The sequence below is a fragment of the Panulirus ornatus genome, chromosome 68 (assembly GCF_036320965.1).
Source record: "Panulirus ornatus isolate Po-2019 chromosome 68, ASM3632096v1, whole genome shotgun sequence".
In the NCBI taxonomy this organism is placed as follows: Eukaryota; Metazoa; Arthropoda; class Malacostraca; order Decapoda; family Palinuridae; genus Panulirus; species Panulirus ornatus.
This window is the reverse complement of record NC_092291.1, coordinates 11,162,827-11,178,567: the sequence shown is the minus strand read 5'-3', so window position 1 is coordinate 11,178,567 and position 15,741 is coordinate 11,162,827. Positions and strand designations below refer to the sequence as shown.

The following is a 15,741-nucleotide window of genomic DNA, read 5'->3' as shown; positions in this document are numbered from 1 at the left end:
ATCACACTGGGTCAACGGGACACCACAGCTCAAGTGTTGATGAGCGTGATAAACAAGACGCAATCACGCACGTCTCGGCCACTCGTACTCGTCCATTCAGTCAGATGTCACCGGCCATCGAGGACCCCTGACATCAGATGTCACCGGTCACTGAGGACCCCTGACATCAGATATTACCGGCCACTGAGGACCCGACAGCAGATGTCACCGGCCACCGAGGGCCCCTGACACCACGGCACCGAGACATGGCTGGTGTAATGTCCCGCAGCTGTGTCACAATCTAAACGTGGGAGGGTGGTGGAGGGAGGGGAAGTGAAAGAAGACATTTCTCCCCTAACGGTTCATGTTGTGTGTGTGTGTGTGCGTGCTTGTGTGTGTGTGTGCGCTTGCTTGTGTGCGTGTGCGTTCTCGTGTGTGTGTGTGTGTGTGCTTGTGTGTGTGTGTATATATGATTAATTGTATCGACATATTTGTACAATACGGAGAGGGAGTTTTACTCTCGTGGGGCACCAACTCTTCGTGTGAGTTTGTGTGTGTGTGTCTATCTGTGCATTACGGATATCAAGTATATACACTCAGGGACACCCCTGGATGGATCACACAAAATCCCTCGCCCAACGTGGGGCTCGAACCCACGACCCCGAGATTAAGAGTCTCGTGCTCTACCGACTGAGCTAGCCGGGCTTGGTGAGAGTGAAGAGCGTATCGACCGAAACTCACATCTCCAGCGCTCTTCACACTCTCTGACAGACGTATGCCTATGTCTGTGCATTTCCGTATGATTCTGTGTATTCACCTATCAGTACTGGAGCGGGATGGGATGGGGTGAGGGCGATTTTACGCTCGTGGAGCCCAATCTCTCGAGCTTTCCTGCAACTATCTTATAAAGTTTGATACAGTCCGATATATCGTCAGTATCCACAAGGTCATCGCTCACACCTCACCTTTTTACGATCATCTGTTTGTACAGGACGGAAAGGGAGTTCCGAATCTGTGGGGGTTTTCCACATCTCGACCTTCTCTTGGTATCGAACCACTTCTCACACCTCTGTATGGTGTCCACGTTCCTTGTCACATCACTCAGGTTTATTCCAGTCGTCCACCAACCTGACGGCATGAAGCAACTCTTTGCATCCTTTCCAACAAGATTCCACTCTTGATTTCAGGTCATGACTTTTGCATGTATCGGAGAACTGTTCGCGGCTGAGATCATCAAACTGGTTTCAAGAGTTAAAAGAAGTCGTGATCAGATATCCCATTACTCTTCTTTGTTCCATGGTGGGTAACTTCGAGGCCTCTTTAGCCTCTCCCTCTTATGCTCAGCTGTCTTAATTCTGACATTATCTTCGCTGCTCTCTTTTGGACCTTCTCTTATCATTTATTTTTTTTTGTAGTTGCCAACTTTTGAGAAACAGATTCTCGCTTCGGAACTAAACATATAATGTGAACAGCTTGCTTGTTCCCTGCCTGGTGATCCAACCCCTTCATCGTCCTCCTCCCGTGTTACGCTCCTACCAAGTGTAGACACAAGCATTCCACCCGGCCTTCCCTTCTATCCAATACAGAGCTCAGACTCTCTTGCAATTCTGTGAGGTTCGCTAAGCATGACCTAACTCTCCGGAAATCGTGTTTGTCTCTCACTTATGTAATTTCTCCTTTGCAGGAAATCGTCCATTTTGTGGTCAAATACAATCTCCAGATACTTCAGACCACAATCGTCAAGCGAGGCTGGTCTAATTCAACGTCTCCCAGCTTCTGTCCTTATAGACAAATATGACGTTTACCATTTTCCACTCATTTTGTCACCTTGTGTGTGTGTGTGTGTGTGTGTGTGTGTGTGTGTGTGTGTGTGTGTAATTCATAGTGGGAGAGCCACGCTAAATTACATTCATCAGGACATGATCTCTGCTACAGAGAAACAAAGCGTTACTCTAACTGTATTGAGTCATGCGTATTATAATGATGCGCCGTGCGTTCTACTGTCGTCCCGTACAGAGAGAGAGAGAGAGAGAGAGAGAGAGAGAGAGAGAGAGAGAGAGAGAGAGAGAGAGAGAGAGAGAGAGAGAGAGAGAGAGAGATACACAGTACACGTCACGGATCACACATGAACCGTGGGGCAGTTGTGGTCCCTCGTGCGCAGGGATATAGGCACGTGCGATTTTCGTCATCCTCCTGGTGACGCACACACCGCTCGGTCCTGGAACATTATTACCCGACACGCCTACCACAACGATGTCCTTGTTTGTCTGTCGGGCAGATTGTTGCACTCTACGTCGCATGTCGGGGGAGCATGAACACCGCGGCATCCGAGCACACGCAACAGTGACCTTCAGGAAAATGGACAAACGGACCATCACGAACGGCAACTTATGATGTCCGCCTTTGACTTAATGACTGGGTCCCCATGACCCGTCCGCTCTCTGGCATTTCAAAGAAAACGCAGAGATCGCAGCAGTACCCAGCGTGTGCCGGGTACCACCACACGATGGGGATATATGTACGACCTCCTGACGAAGGCGTCCCTCCTCGCTGTCAGAGGCACGTAAAGATTTAGTCGTTTGGAGAAGAGGTGGTTAGAGTAAAAAAGGAACCTCCCCCAGGTCACACGTACCGACCCTGGCGGTGTACCTGCCCCAGGTGTACCTACCTGCCCCTAATCTTAACCACGAATACAAGTACATGTCAACATGCCCTGCAGTACTGACAACACACAGAGCTAGTGACCTGTTCATTGTGTATATCATTACGTTAGATTTGGAGTAGATCATCAACCATCCGGCGACGATGACGTTTCCGCTACAGTATTCTACAACGACCAATCACATCACTGGCGTTTGTCACACTCACACAGTCTTTTTTTAGAGCTTTTATTAGGCATGTTTCCTGAGGCCACTTATCTGGTGAGGCGGTGTGTGTCGCTGCACTTGGAACAACTTCCTGACGACTCAAGCAGAGGCAGAGTGTGTCGCCGCGTTTGGAACGGCTCCCGCTGTCACTATGAGGACTTCTAATTACGAGAGCAATGTTCGTACAGCCCGGGACGACACACACCCCCCTTCCTCACACCACACACGTCACCGTAACCCTCCTAGGCATTATGAGGATCCTGTACACGACCCGAGATGAAGTTTTTTTTTTTTTTTGAGGGGGAGGGCCAGGGAACCACCGACGACAGAGAGGGTCATTACGAAGGTGACGGGAGAACGCGCGTCACTGAAATGGAAAGTTCCGAACTTTTTATAATCGTATCATTTCTGTTGTTTACCTCCTAATAAAGTAAGATTATTTTTGAGCAACAGAAAAGGGTAGAACCAGTTATGAGAGCAGTTCATTCCTGGTGTCAAGCTGGAGGAAGTGCTGGGAGTGTGTGATGACTGTGAGGGATGGAGGAGGTCTGTTCTGGGCACTCTCCCACGTGAACCACCTCAGTCTCCACCCGGCCTGGGGTGAGGAGGGTGAAATGACTGGAAGACAGGATGCTGTGGTCGCCTGCCAACGTCAACACCTCACCAATGAACCATAAACTTTTCTGCACTAAGTTACAGTGAACGTGAAGGGTCGATACCATCCTAACATTACAATTTACTTTATTAAATCATTTGTATGCATATCAAGTTATCTGTTTACACAGTGATGATGGCTAGGGCTCCGACGGCCCGAGTATGGTGAAGGTTTTCGTGTGAATGACTGTGAAGAATCAGCGAGAGTGCATGACACAGGAGGATCCGTCTTTCCCCACTCCAGCCAGCCCCTGCCTCCCCTCCCACCACCACAACACACTCCACCACATGCCTGTGTACTTCAGTGTTCACAGGTGGACCCGTAACCAACCCCCTGATACAACCTTACACCGTATATGTTTAACTATCACGAAAATCTAATGTGTGGTTTCCTTATTGCATTTTCATCCAAATTTCATCACACACACACACACACACACACACCTAAATAAGGATGCCCCGCGAGTGAAAGGTCGCTCATGGCAAGGTTGCATCATTGGAAATAGAGCCTCGTTCATAAACTTTTCTCTCCAATGGAATCAACATTTCTCCGCGACTGGAATGAGAAAAATCTTGAGGTTGCAGGAGCACTTACATTGAGAAGGTTCACGTGACTATGAGACGATCATAAATGTATAATATTTCATACATCTTCATACAGGTTGTGAGGACTGTAACCATGGCGTTCACACGTCATCATCTGACTGTAGGTATCATCCCTCCACCCCCAGCCCGACCACCGCTCACCCCAGCGGTCTCCACCCCCAGCCCGACCACCGCTCACCCCAGCGGTCTCCACCACCAGCCCGACCACCGCTCACCCCAGCGGTCTCCACCACCAGCCCGACCACCGCTCACCCCAGCGGTCTCCACCACCAGTCCGACCACCGCTCACCCCAGCGGTCTCCACCACCAGCCCGACCACCGCTCACCCCAGCGGTCTCCACCACCAGTCCGACCACCGCTCACCCCAGTGGTCTCCACCACCAGCCCGACCACCGCTCACCCCAGCGGTCTCCACCACCAGCCCGACCACCGCTCACCCCAGCGGTCTCCACCACCAGCCCGACCACCGCTCACCCCAGTGGTCTCCACCACCAGCCCGACCACCGCTCACCCCAGCGGTCTCCACCACCAGGCCGACCACCGCTCACCCCAGTGGTCTCCACCACCAGGCCGACCACTGCTCATCAACCCCACGACCCCCTTCCCCTCCCTCTCCCTCCAGAACGACAACAGTTGGAGGTTTGTTCAGTTTTCAACTTTTTTCATTTGATTTTTCCCCTTCCTTCGCCCTGCTCTCTGGGTGGACTCACCTCCTGCAGAATGACGATTTGGTGTCCGACAAACTCTCCCGGACACTCGCAGGCCAGACTGTTTCTGAGAGAGACCAGACGAGGATTTGCATAGTAAAGTAATGTGTATCCTGCATACAATGTACGTGAAGTAAAGATATAAAGGGAGCAACGCTCTTTATTCCGGAACTCCTTGCGGCCGGCCATCTTCCTGCTTAATAAACATTAGAAACCAAACTAGTTCATCTAAAGTTTTCTCGGCTGGGGCAGACGCCTCCTCCCGCCCGGGACTCGCACACAAGCCTTGGTTGGCGGCGTCCCTCATCTGAAATTACTGGGCGGCAGGAGCCCTAGGTGCACACCCCTCTGGCGGACGTGGATCCCCCAGCTCCAACCTCCCTCCCTCCTGCACGCCTCGCGACACCCGACATTAATGTAATTCCACGCTAGACTTGGGGCTTCGCAAACCCTCAGAGATTCATGGGGAAATTAATGTATTATTTGTATTGTGTCTTGTACGGGAGGTGGGGTCGTAGGAGACAGCGAAGCTAACGTAGAGAGGAAGGCCCTGGAGTGGGACTGGTTATAAGGCACCCGACCATACAACACCTACAGGACAAAGAACCGCTGGCCATGGACATGGAATTCCACCTAGTGACACTAACCTGACTCACGACTGGCTTGATGTCCAGCCAAGCCAAGCCACTGTCCTGGTCTCGGGCGCTGGTTGGCACACCTCCAATCAACACACACATCCTTGTACATGACAGTCACGTCCTCCAGTGTCACGGTGTGGCTGTGGCAGCCTGTGTGCGGCGAGGGACCAGCCTGATGTCCCATGTCGCAGGGTTCGATTACCTGCTAGAATTAACATGGTGGAACAGGCAGGAAACTCACCTTAGCTCGACTCCGCCTCACTGTCTGTACACCATTTGTTGTCGTCATTACGTCATGGTCCCAATGCTCGGCAGATCACCTGAATGCGGGTCACGTTCCTGTGTGGTAATGAGCAGAATGCAATTTTGCTTTTACTTGTACTCGGTGCTTGGTGCTCGAGTACATATCTTGTGTACTTGTACTTGACAAAATGTAACTGAATAAAAAGCAAGTACTTTAAAAAAAAAACTCTACATACTTTTCATGCAATGTCAAACTTTTCGACTGTATCTGCCACATTTTGAATCCTCTGCTGGATCATGGTATATCCATAACCTGTACGCGCCACCTGTAGGTGTTGTTCACGTCCCCACGCACGGGCGTCAGAACCAGCCTGAAACTGAGGAAACTCAAGTACGACAGAAACTTCATGGCAGCACTGAAGAGCTCTTGGAGGAGGAGCACGTTATCCAGTGTGAGAAGAGCGCGCCATGCCACTTTGCTGCCGTGCTGGACCCACGCTTCACGACACAGTGACGTCCAGATCTCATGGAGAAGCTGACGTCTGTGTTAAGGTCACCGGAGAGGCAGACACTCCCGCTGCTGCTGCTGCTACAGTAAATACCTCGTATTTACTTTATAGCAAATCCTGTCACGAAACAAATCTGTTGCTGAGGATTATGCTCTTCACCAGAGGTTCACAAGCAGAGGAAAGTGACAACATCAGCATTCTCGATGGGACATGACAACCCTCTCCCCACAACATGCCAAGCTAATCTGGAGTCGCCTTTAAAATTCAGGCTTCACCAGCGCCAGGCGAAAGTGCTTGCAGTATCGAGAGAGAAAGTATTTCGTCCACATTTCTGCTGTGTGCCTGACGAGAACTTTCAAACTTGGTCGTGTTTGTTGGGCTTAATGACCACAAATGCAGATCAGATTGGTGCATGACTATAACATGAGGACAGCGAGATGGATCAGTCTCTAGTAACAGTGAGGGACAGGAAATCTTCTGCAGAGTTCAGAGGACGACTATGCAGGGAAGGTGTGTATGAGGTCATGTACAGAGGCAGGTGGAGATAGATGGCAGGGGTAGATGGGGAGACCAAGGGAGAACAACGGGGTGTAGAGATGTATGAGGCATAGACCAGGATGGGGAGAAACAGGTAGGGATGATGGGAGAATCTAGAGAACAACTGCAGAGGTGTCAGGAGACCGGACAGCCTGGAGGATAGCCATCTGATGATGCAGGTAACTCCAGCAACCATGGTGAAGGGCTGTATATAAACGATGATGATGATGATGATGATGACGACGAGGATGATGATGATGATGAAGACGATGGCGATGATGATGATGATGATCATGATCATGATGATTATGATGAAGACGATGGCGATGATGATGATGATGATGATGATGAAGACGGTGGCGATGATGATGATGATGATGATGATGATGAAGACGGTGGCGATGATGATGATGATGATGATGATGATGATGATGATGACGAGGAGGAGGAGGATGATGATGATGAAGACGATGGCGATGATGATGGTAATGATAGTTGTGATGACTAGTTTTTAGCAGATACATACATGATGGCGTCTGTGCATTGTTTAATGATAAAAAAAAACGTACCTTGTTTTCATTACTGGTTTAACATTGATTCATTTAATGTACAGGCGGACTCTGTGATGTGATACAGCGTTCTCGTTTATTGCAATGAATCCATCAATAAAATTATGATCCTTTGTAGAGGTTTACTTGTAAACTGATCATAAGTAACTTGGAATATTTGACCAAACTTCCTACAACAAATACGAGCAGTTATCATTTTTTTACGTGTTTTTAAAAGTATTTGCACATGACTTGTACTTGAGAAGAACTGGGTTCACCTCCAAGCCTGGTCATGAGCAGTGTGTGCGGGAGGGAAGGAAGGAGGAGGAGAGGGCAGCTCCTCCGTCCTGGCCTGATCATCAAGCAAATCACGACCGCACTTGCCGGACCACCGCCTCCCACCACACACTGAAACCAGTCAGACCTACTACCTGACCGTTGTATCAATATACTCGTCAACAGCGCGTATGCTTTCTTCTCTGTCAAATGTATAAGCAGGGTGGCGCAATCACAGCGTGGCCCAGTGTTTACATCATCATCCAGCACAACAATCACACTGTGGCCCAATGTTTACATCACCATCCAGTACAACAGTCACACTGTGGCCCAGTGTTTACATCACCATCCAGTACAACAGTCACACTGTGGCCCAGTGTTTACATCACCATCCAGTACAACAGTCACACTGTGGCCCAGTGTTTACATCACCATCCAGTGCAACAGTCACACTGTGGCCCAGTGTTTACATCACCATCCAGTTCAACAGTCACACTGTGGCCCAGTGTTTACATCACCATCCAGTACACCAGTCACACTGTGGCTCACTATCCACGTCGGCAGCCACTCCTACAGTCAGTAGTGAACACCAAACAAGTGCCATCTTTACATGCCTGAGGAACATGTTGTTTTCTCTGGCACTAACCGAATCAATTACTCGCTGCCTGCATCATGATGAATGAGGAGAGAAAGTGAAAGAATGAAGATAACCTCAGCACACGTTGCAGACATATGACGTGATGCGGGGCAGTAAAATCAAAAGCAGGCAGAAATGATGGCCGAAGGTCTGGGAAGAATGGGATGTATATATCATTGGGAGGGGCATCGTGGAGTTACTGTCTAAGTGGCAGAACCCCAGACGTAGCCACAACTTGTGCCAGGCCAGAGTAAAGGACTATCACAGCAGATAGATTCCGCGCTGCCCCCAGGTAATGTTTCCTAGACCCGCAGCTCATCACCACAGGCCCAGGTAGGATCAGCAACTCATCACCAAGTCCCGAGGACCAGACCTAGGGAGATCGGTGGTCCACTGCTACGCACTGACGACCAAGACACCTGAAGACAGCAATCCAAGTATTCTATTTCCAGATCTTTTCTTTGTTCATCACCACTATCCACGAGGACAGAACTTGTAGACCTTAATTACTACAAGAAACCTCTACAACCTCATTTAACGGTGTAGGAGGTTTGTGTAACTCAAACACACAGTATGAGGTGAACCTCTCCGTCTTAACCACTCTCTACACGGGGGAATACGTGAACACGTAGCGTGGTGTCCCTGTCAGAGCCGGCAACACCGCGATCACTATCAGTGCCAGGAATTCTTCACCCCCTGAGCACCATCCGGGAAAAAAATCCTACGATCGACGACAAGTTTGGCGGAACAATAGGACATGAAAACAAGACACAAAGTCCTTTGTCGGGTGAGCCAAGAGGAATCCTGAAGATGGTGTTTCACTGGAAAGTTGTCTCAAGGTGAAATGGGTCCAGACTAAGAACCAGAGTATCACTTTTGAGCGGAAGTTTTTATTTCTGGGTGAGGAGAACCAGATCCCGGTCCTGGTACCTCACGCAAGTGATCCCCGGAAGACCTGAAAAAAAAGGGTCGCCTTCAAGTGAGTCAGGACGAAGAGTCTGTCAACCCGCGCGTCCCTGGCGAAGTAGGTCTGGTTGTAGACACATACATATAAAACATGTTCAACTCCGTCAGCTCTAGCCAGATTCAAGAGTTTGTTCAGCTAAGAATTACACACACACACACACACACACACACACACACACACACACACACACACACACACACACGCATACACACACACACACACACATACACACACACACACACAAGCACGTGTACGAAGACACATCAAAAGTTCATGCAAATTTCATCCATAAACGACCCAGTGTGTATGAGGCTGTGCGTGCCGCTGTACTATGAGCACCAGTTCTTTATGGGGTCATCTTATATACATATATATATAACGTGTTCCTGGCCTATGAACACATGCTTAATGCAGCATAGTGTGGGACCTGTAGACGCAGTGTGGGTCCTACAGACACGCAGTATGCACCGTACAGACACAGGCTCAACACACACTGTGGGATGCACACACCAAGTTGCATTTACATGGTGGTGGTAGTGGTGGCAGAGGCGCCGCTTCACAGGTGTGCTTACCCTACACACACACACACACACACACACACCTAGGAGGGAGGGTTGCAGACAACTCTCCGGTCAGCCACACCCACATTTACCTTCACCAGACACCCTGCCAAGGTCCACCTCCAGCGGTCACCCTCCACGGGTTCTTCTCCCACCCTGCAGCTCCGCCTCCCATAGGAGGCCGTCAGTGACTGTCCCAGTCGAGGGAGAGAGGTGCGGGTCGCGTCGTGGGGATGAAAACCTTGACGTCCCGGCTCCACGTCCCGGCTCAGAATGAATGGTAGTGATGGGTGGCGCCCGTGCAGCCAAGCTTGGTCCCTGGCCTCCATAACATATATCAACTCGAGATCTATATTTCTATGGTTTAATGACTTATAACACAGACGAATGACGTCGATCACTGGGGTGAAGGATTAGGCGAAAATCCCCCCTTTTTTCTATCGACGTGCAGTGATCCAGGACACTCGCCATTTGTCTAAACCTTCCGTCGGTGTAAGACCACACGTCCTCCTGGATGGTTCAGTCTCCAACAATACCCATCGTCCTGTCAGTAGTTTCTTCACGTGATATCTGCCTGTGTTAACGTTTCAATGTCCCTCTACATACGGGTATGTTCGTGTGTACCAACGCTACTATGTGGCGCGTGCTGTGTGTTGTGCACCGCACCTGAGCAAGTGATGGAACACAAGCCTGGCTGCGGCCCTCAAGAAACACAGACCTGGCCACAGCGATGCAGCACAGACCTGGCCACAGCTATGTGACACAGACCTGGCCACAGTTATGCAACATAAACGTGGCCACAGCTATGTGACAGGCCCGACCACAGCTATGTAACACAGACCTGGCCACAGCTATGTAATACAGACCTGGCCACAGCTATGTAACACAGACCTGGCCACAGTTATGTAACACACAGCCTGGCCACATTTATGTAACAGACTTGGCTACAGTTATGTAACACTGGCCACACGCTAGCGGAACAGCTGTTTACTTCATCGTTCCAGTAAAATCATATTTCAGTAATTTCCATATTTTACACATTATTTATCTATCACTGATCGATCTTGTCATCTTGCCTTTTTCCTCTTGGTATCTTTTATGATTATTTCTTCATATATCTTTTTCCTATTTCTTCGTATTGATATTTTGTCTTTCTTATTTTCTTCCTTTGTTTTTCTTATGTCTTACTTTATTGTCTCTACATTACTACTTAACCTTTGATTCTCCTTTTACTTCAACCTATTCTCATTCTCTACTTGATTCCACCACTGCCCCTTCTCTCGCTCTTTCCCACTTCTTCTCTTCCTTTTCCAATTTATTTTCACCTGTTCTCTTTTTTCTTTTTCCTCCCATTCAGCCACCAATCCCCGTCCCCCACACACCCAGACCCACCCCGGCACAACTTTCTGGGAAAAAAAACACAACGCAATTTCCTGTCCTGCAAAACTTGTGTAATCAAGGCTCACACTTGGCATTGCACCGGTGACAGTGACCGAGGCACTGGTGGTTCCTCCCCCACCAAGCCATGGCACCTCCCCGTGGCCACTGCCTGGAGGTAATTCCTCCAGCCTTCCTCCCTAGGCGCCATGCCAGCGACTCCAAGATTGCGTCCTGGGCTTCGAAAGACACTCGTGCAGGAAGACCTGAGGACCCTGACCACCACCGTCCACATGATGCGTCGCGCGCGCCAACGGGAAGCAAAAAGAAAAACAAAACCATTCGTGTACTTTCCCCCCCGCGAGCATGAATCAAAATCCATGAATGTGTTGAAGCGGACGTGACACCCTCGCTGGCTAGTGAGACTTGCCAGCGGTGAGTGTTTCAGGGTTACGGTCGTTGGGCTGGAAGGGAAGGAAGGGCAGTGTGAGTCAGTGTTGGATGTGAGGGCGTCCAACGCGGTCCTATCGCAGAGGGGCTGTTGACACCCGCCTTCGCCCGCTGGCACACGGGCCTGCCCCGCCTCCGCCACCACCTACCTGCCTCACCCGACACGCTCACATCATCAATTCCTTCCTATTTTGTGAGTCATCAGTCGGGGTGAGAGAGGACAGGAGGCGGGGACGATAAACCATATCAACGGTGACGAAAGCAATTACAAGCCTGTTGTCATTTCCTCAACTTTTAGGAAAACTTGTGCAAAATGTCCTGGGTACGGTGTTTCAATCACTGCAGCAGTGACGGCCGCGGCAGTGACAGACACGCAGTGACGAACACGGCAATAGTAGATCTGGTAGTGAAACGGGTGTGGATTATAACACTGTCACAAGTGACCACAGAAACAACCACACAAGTACACACATACACAACCACACAAGCACGCATATACACATTACTAGCGACTAAAAATACCGAAGTATATGCAAACACATATAACTGTACACATATCGTCCATATTCACTAATACTTTAGCATGCGCACACACACACACACACACACACACACACACACACACACACATACACACACACACACACACACACACACACACACACACACACACCAGTAAATCACATGAATGAGGTTAGAGAGCCTTAACAAATCTCGGCCATCGTCAGCACAGTCTCAGCGCATGGCCAACTTAATTCTGGCCTCTGGACTGAACCTAAGGATCTGGTCAAAAAAAAAAAGGCCAAGCTATCACAGCGAAGGGTCGTACCGTCGTGCTTCAGGGTCGCACGGTCGTTCATAACATCGGGTCAGGCCTGGCAGATGACTCATGTGATCAAAATAACCAAGAGATGATCCTCAGCAGGTGAGGATGGATGACCAGCCAGTTACCTGGTGGGGATCAGTTACGGTTCCTGTGGTGAGGTCCTACCATGGCTACGGACCCACCACTGTCCACCAACGACCTCTGGTGGTCACGAATGAAGCATTCAGTAGATGCTTCGTTAACTGGGCGGCACAGATGTGTAATTTACCCTACACAGATTATTCTTACGTTACCTTCAATGTCCTCTGATACGTAACCTTGTCAACGATCATCAGGGTCGTCTGGTATATGGTCTTCCCATGTCCTCCCAAGTACTGGCAAGCCATTTACACAAACACTAACTATTCCCTGTAACTGAACTTTAATTATTCACAAATGGAGGGAGACGCTATTCAAAAAAAAAAAAGCTGAGTACCTGGACCTGTGGGTAGTAAACTCTATACACCACAGAGCGTTCCCACTCGCAAGCCATGCGTCACTCACCTTTGGGACTAACGAGGTGCTTCTTACAACACACGTATCCCAATAATCTATACAGCACATTACCTTGACTGACTAGACACACTAACCAAGCACATGGGCCAGACATTTGGTACTAACAAGCTACAGAGATGAGGTCATGAATCTTATGGTCCTGTGGAGCGAGTCTTGACCACACTGGCGAGGCGACTGGCATGTACGACACACCTGCTACCCTCAGGACGCTCTACCACACCCCAGGGCACCCTGCTACCCTCAGGACGCTCTACCACACCCCAGGGCACCCTGCTACCCTCAGGACGCTCTACCACACCCCAGGGCACCCTGCTACCCTCAGGACGCTCTACCACACCCCAGGGCACCCTGCTACCCTCAGGACGCTCTACCACACCCCAGGGCACCCTGCTACCCTCAGGACACTCTACCACACCCCAGGGCACCCTGCTACATCAACATCCCTGTTCTCCTTAAAAACTATACCATACCCCTGCTGTCTCCCAGGGCACCCTGCTATCCCCATGTTCGCTCCCCCCCAGAGAACCCTGCCAAACCAGAGGTCCCCCTAGGGCACTACCACACCAATCCTACGTCTCCCTGACGTCTTCGGGCTGGTGCGGGAGAGTACATTCCTTCCCTGTAACACAAGTCTGTCTCCTCTCGGGACGCATCGACTGCAGGCTGCTGACACCAACAGTGAAGGGGATCAGCGCCACGTCTGCCATACGCACCAGAACGGCGTACGGCCCACACCTTTCCCCTTTAGTGTTCTATTAATAACAACAGGCCAGATGTGGCGTTGTTCGCGCTAATAAGCCATAAATCACGGACCGTCTGCAATAACAAATCTCATATCACCGACGTCTCGGAACAAGATCGCGTACTTCTCTTTCTTAATTGCTTTCACCAGACTAATTAGAACACGCCACACGTTGCGCTAACGACCATGCTGCGGTGCAGGGCGGTCAGGGTACCCCACTGGTGTACCTGCTGGTTTGTGCGGTACGCCCATCCACCCAAGGGCGTGGCGGGGCTTGTCTGCTGGTGTGCACGGTACACCCACCCACCCACCCCTAGGGCGTGGCGGGAGCTTGCTGCCAGCTGGTGCATACGTTCTCTCCTCCAGACCTACGTTGGCTAGAGTGGAATCAACGTACTCCTGCCGCCTCCTCGACTCCCCATCTGCCAACCGTCCCTCTCCGTCCGCCGTGGTGGTGGCGGCGCCCCTCTCCCCATCCTACGGGTATTGCTCCAACCAACGCTCTCGTGAGGTGTCTGCGTGTTCCCCCGTCACTATGGCCTGGGCCTGAGGCACGCACCTGGCGGCTGCTTCCCACAGAGGGTGTGCGTGTGTGAACCACACCAGCCAGTACTGACCTTAATGATATCTCTTTCTTCCCCCAGACAGCGAAGCTGGGATAATTTCTCCCCTCCTTCGCTCTTCTCCCTCTTCCTACAATCATTCCACCCTGAAGGGTCAGGTCTGTTATCACTTGCGGTGCTAAGATTGATTGTATTCTTACATCTTTAACTCCATTTCTCTCTCATACGTGACGACGACCCTTATTATAGAACATCTGCGCCGTTCCATGTTCCTTACTACGAAAGGAAAGTAGAGTATGTATATATATACATATACTTATCCCTGGGGATAAGTGAGAATGAATACTTCCCACGTATTCCCTGCGTGTTGTAGAAGGCGACTAAAAGGGGAGGAAGCGGGGGGGCTGGAAATCCTCCCCTCTCGTTTTTGATTTTCCAAATGAAGGAACAGAGAAGGGAGCCAAGTGAGGATATTCCCTCAAAGGCTCAGTCCTCTGTTCTTAAAGCTACCTCGCAAATGCGGGAAACGACGAATCGTATGAAAGAAATGATATATATATATTTATACTAAGTCAGTATGAGAATCCACCACATTCTTGCGGCAAACCTGCCGCTGAACTACACTTCAATCATACGCTGAACCTTCAACTTTCACTCGACAGTCATACTCTTCACAGCTCCCTCGTGGGGCAAGACCCACAACCAGGCCCCTGACAACGTTCTCTTTAAACCGGAATAATCACAACACCTGCTGACAATAAGCAAGTTCCCCTAAACCGGAATGCTCACATGGGACCTGCGCCACAGTCCTCTTTACTCGGGGGAAGCTCACACGCCCCTGGTTGCCGGCGGTGCATCAACAACACATCAACCTGGTACGACAGGCGACCTGGCGGGCCCCAGCTGGTCCGCCGCGGTGACGTCACAGTGACGCAAGGGGATCGGGCAGGCGTCCCGCGTCATACATACAAACACGGTGTCTACAACATAACGAACGGCTAATCATTACAGTTCGTTATCATCCTTGAAGCGTTGTGTTCACCAGGGGTTTACTGCAGTGTACAGACTATAGCGTAGGCAGTGAAGTTCATTATTTGAATAACAGTAACAAGGGATGTAGAATTAGCACAGAAAACGGGGAAGGGGGGGGTTATCATCATCATTGTCTATGTCACAGATGTGTGTGTGTGTGTGTGTGTGTGTGTGTGTGTGTGTGTGTGTGTGTGTGTGACAGGGAGTGGCAACCACGGCGGAGGGGGGCACAGACCAAGATCTCGCGATCTGTGTATAAGACGACGAGATGTTCCTCCCACCTGCCTGCCTGCCGACCAGCCAACCTACCTCTCTACATACCTACTTACCCACCTACCTACGGGCTCATGAGGTACCTACGACACGACGTTGCTCGTAGGCAAAGCCAGGGCACAACGCTCACCGCGGAGATAAAGAGAGGAAGAGACAGAGACACACTAGCGTTGATACGCGCGCTGGTGGAGGTGT

The 15,741-nt window shown here is 50.3% G+C and overlaps 1 protein-coding gene and 1 non-coding gene across 2 annotated transcripts in view; both read right to left on the bottom strand.

Annotated features, from left to right (window-relative positions):
• Positions 1–15,741, bottom strand: part of Nep2 (Neprilysin 2) — a 174,017-nt gene that overhangs the window by 129,572 nt on the left and 28,704 nt on the right. The gene's annotated exons all lie outside the window — the stretch shown is intronic.
• TRNAK-CUU (transfer RNA lysine (anticodon CUU)) lies at positions 612–684 on the bottom strand. Its single transcript has one exon. It is a non-coding gene; the product is annotated as a tRNA-Lys (tRNA).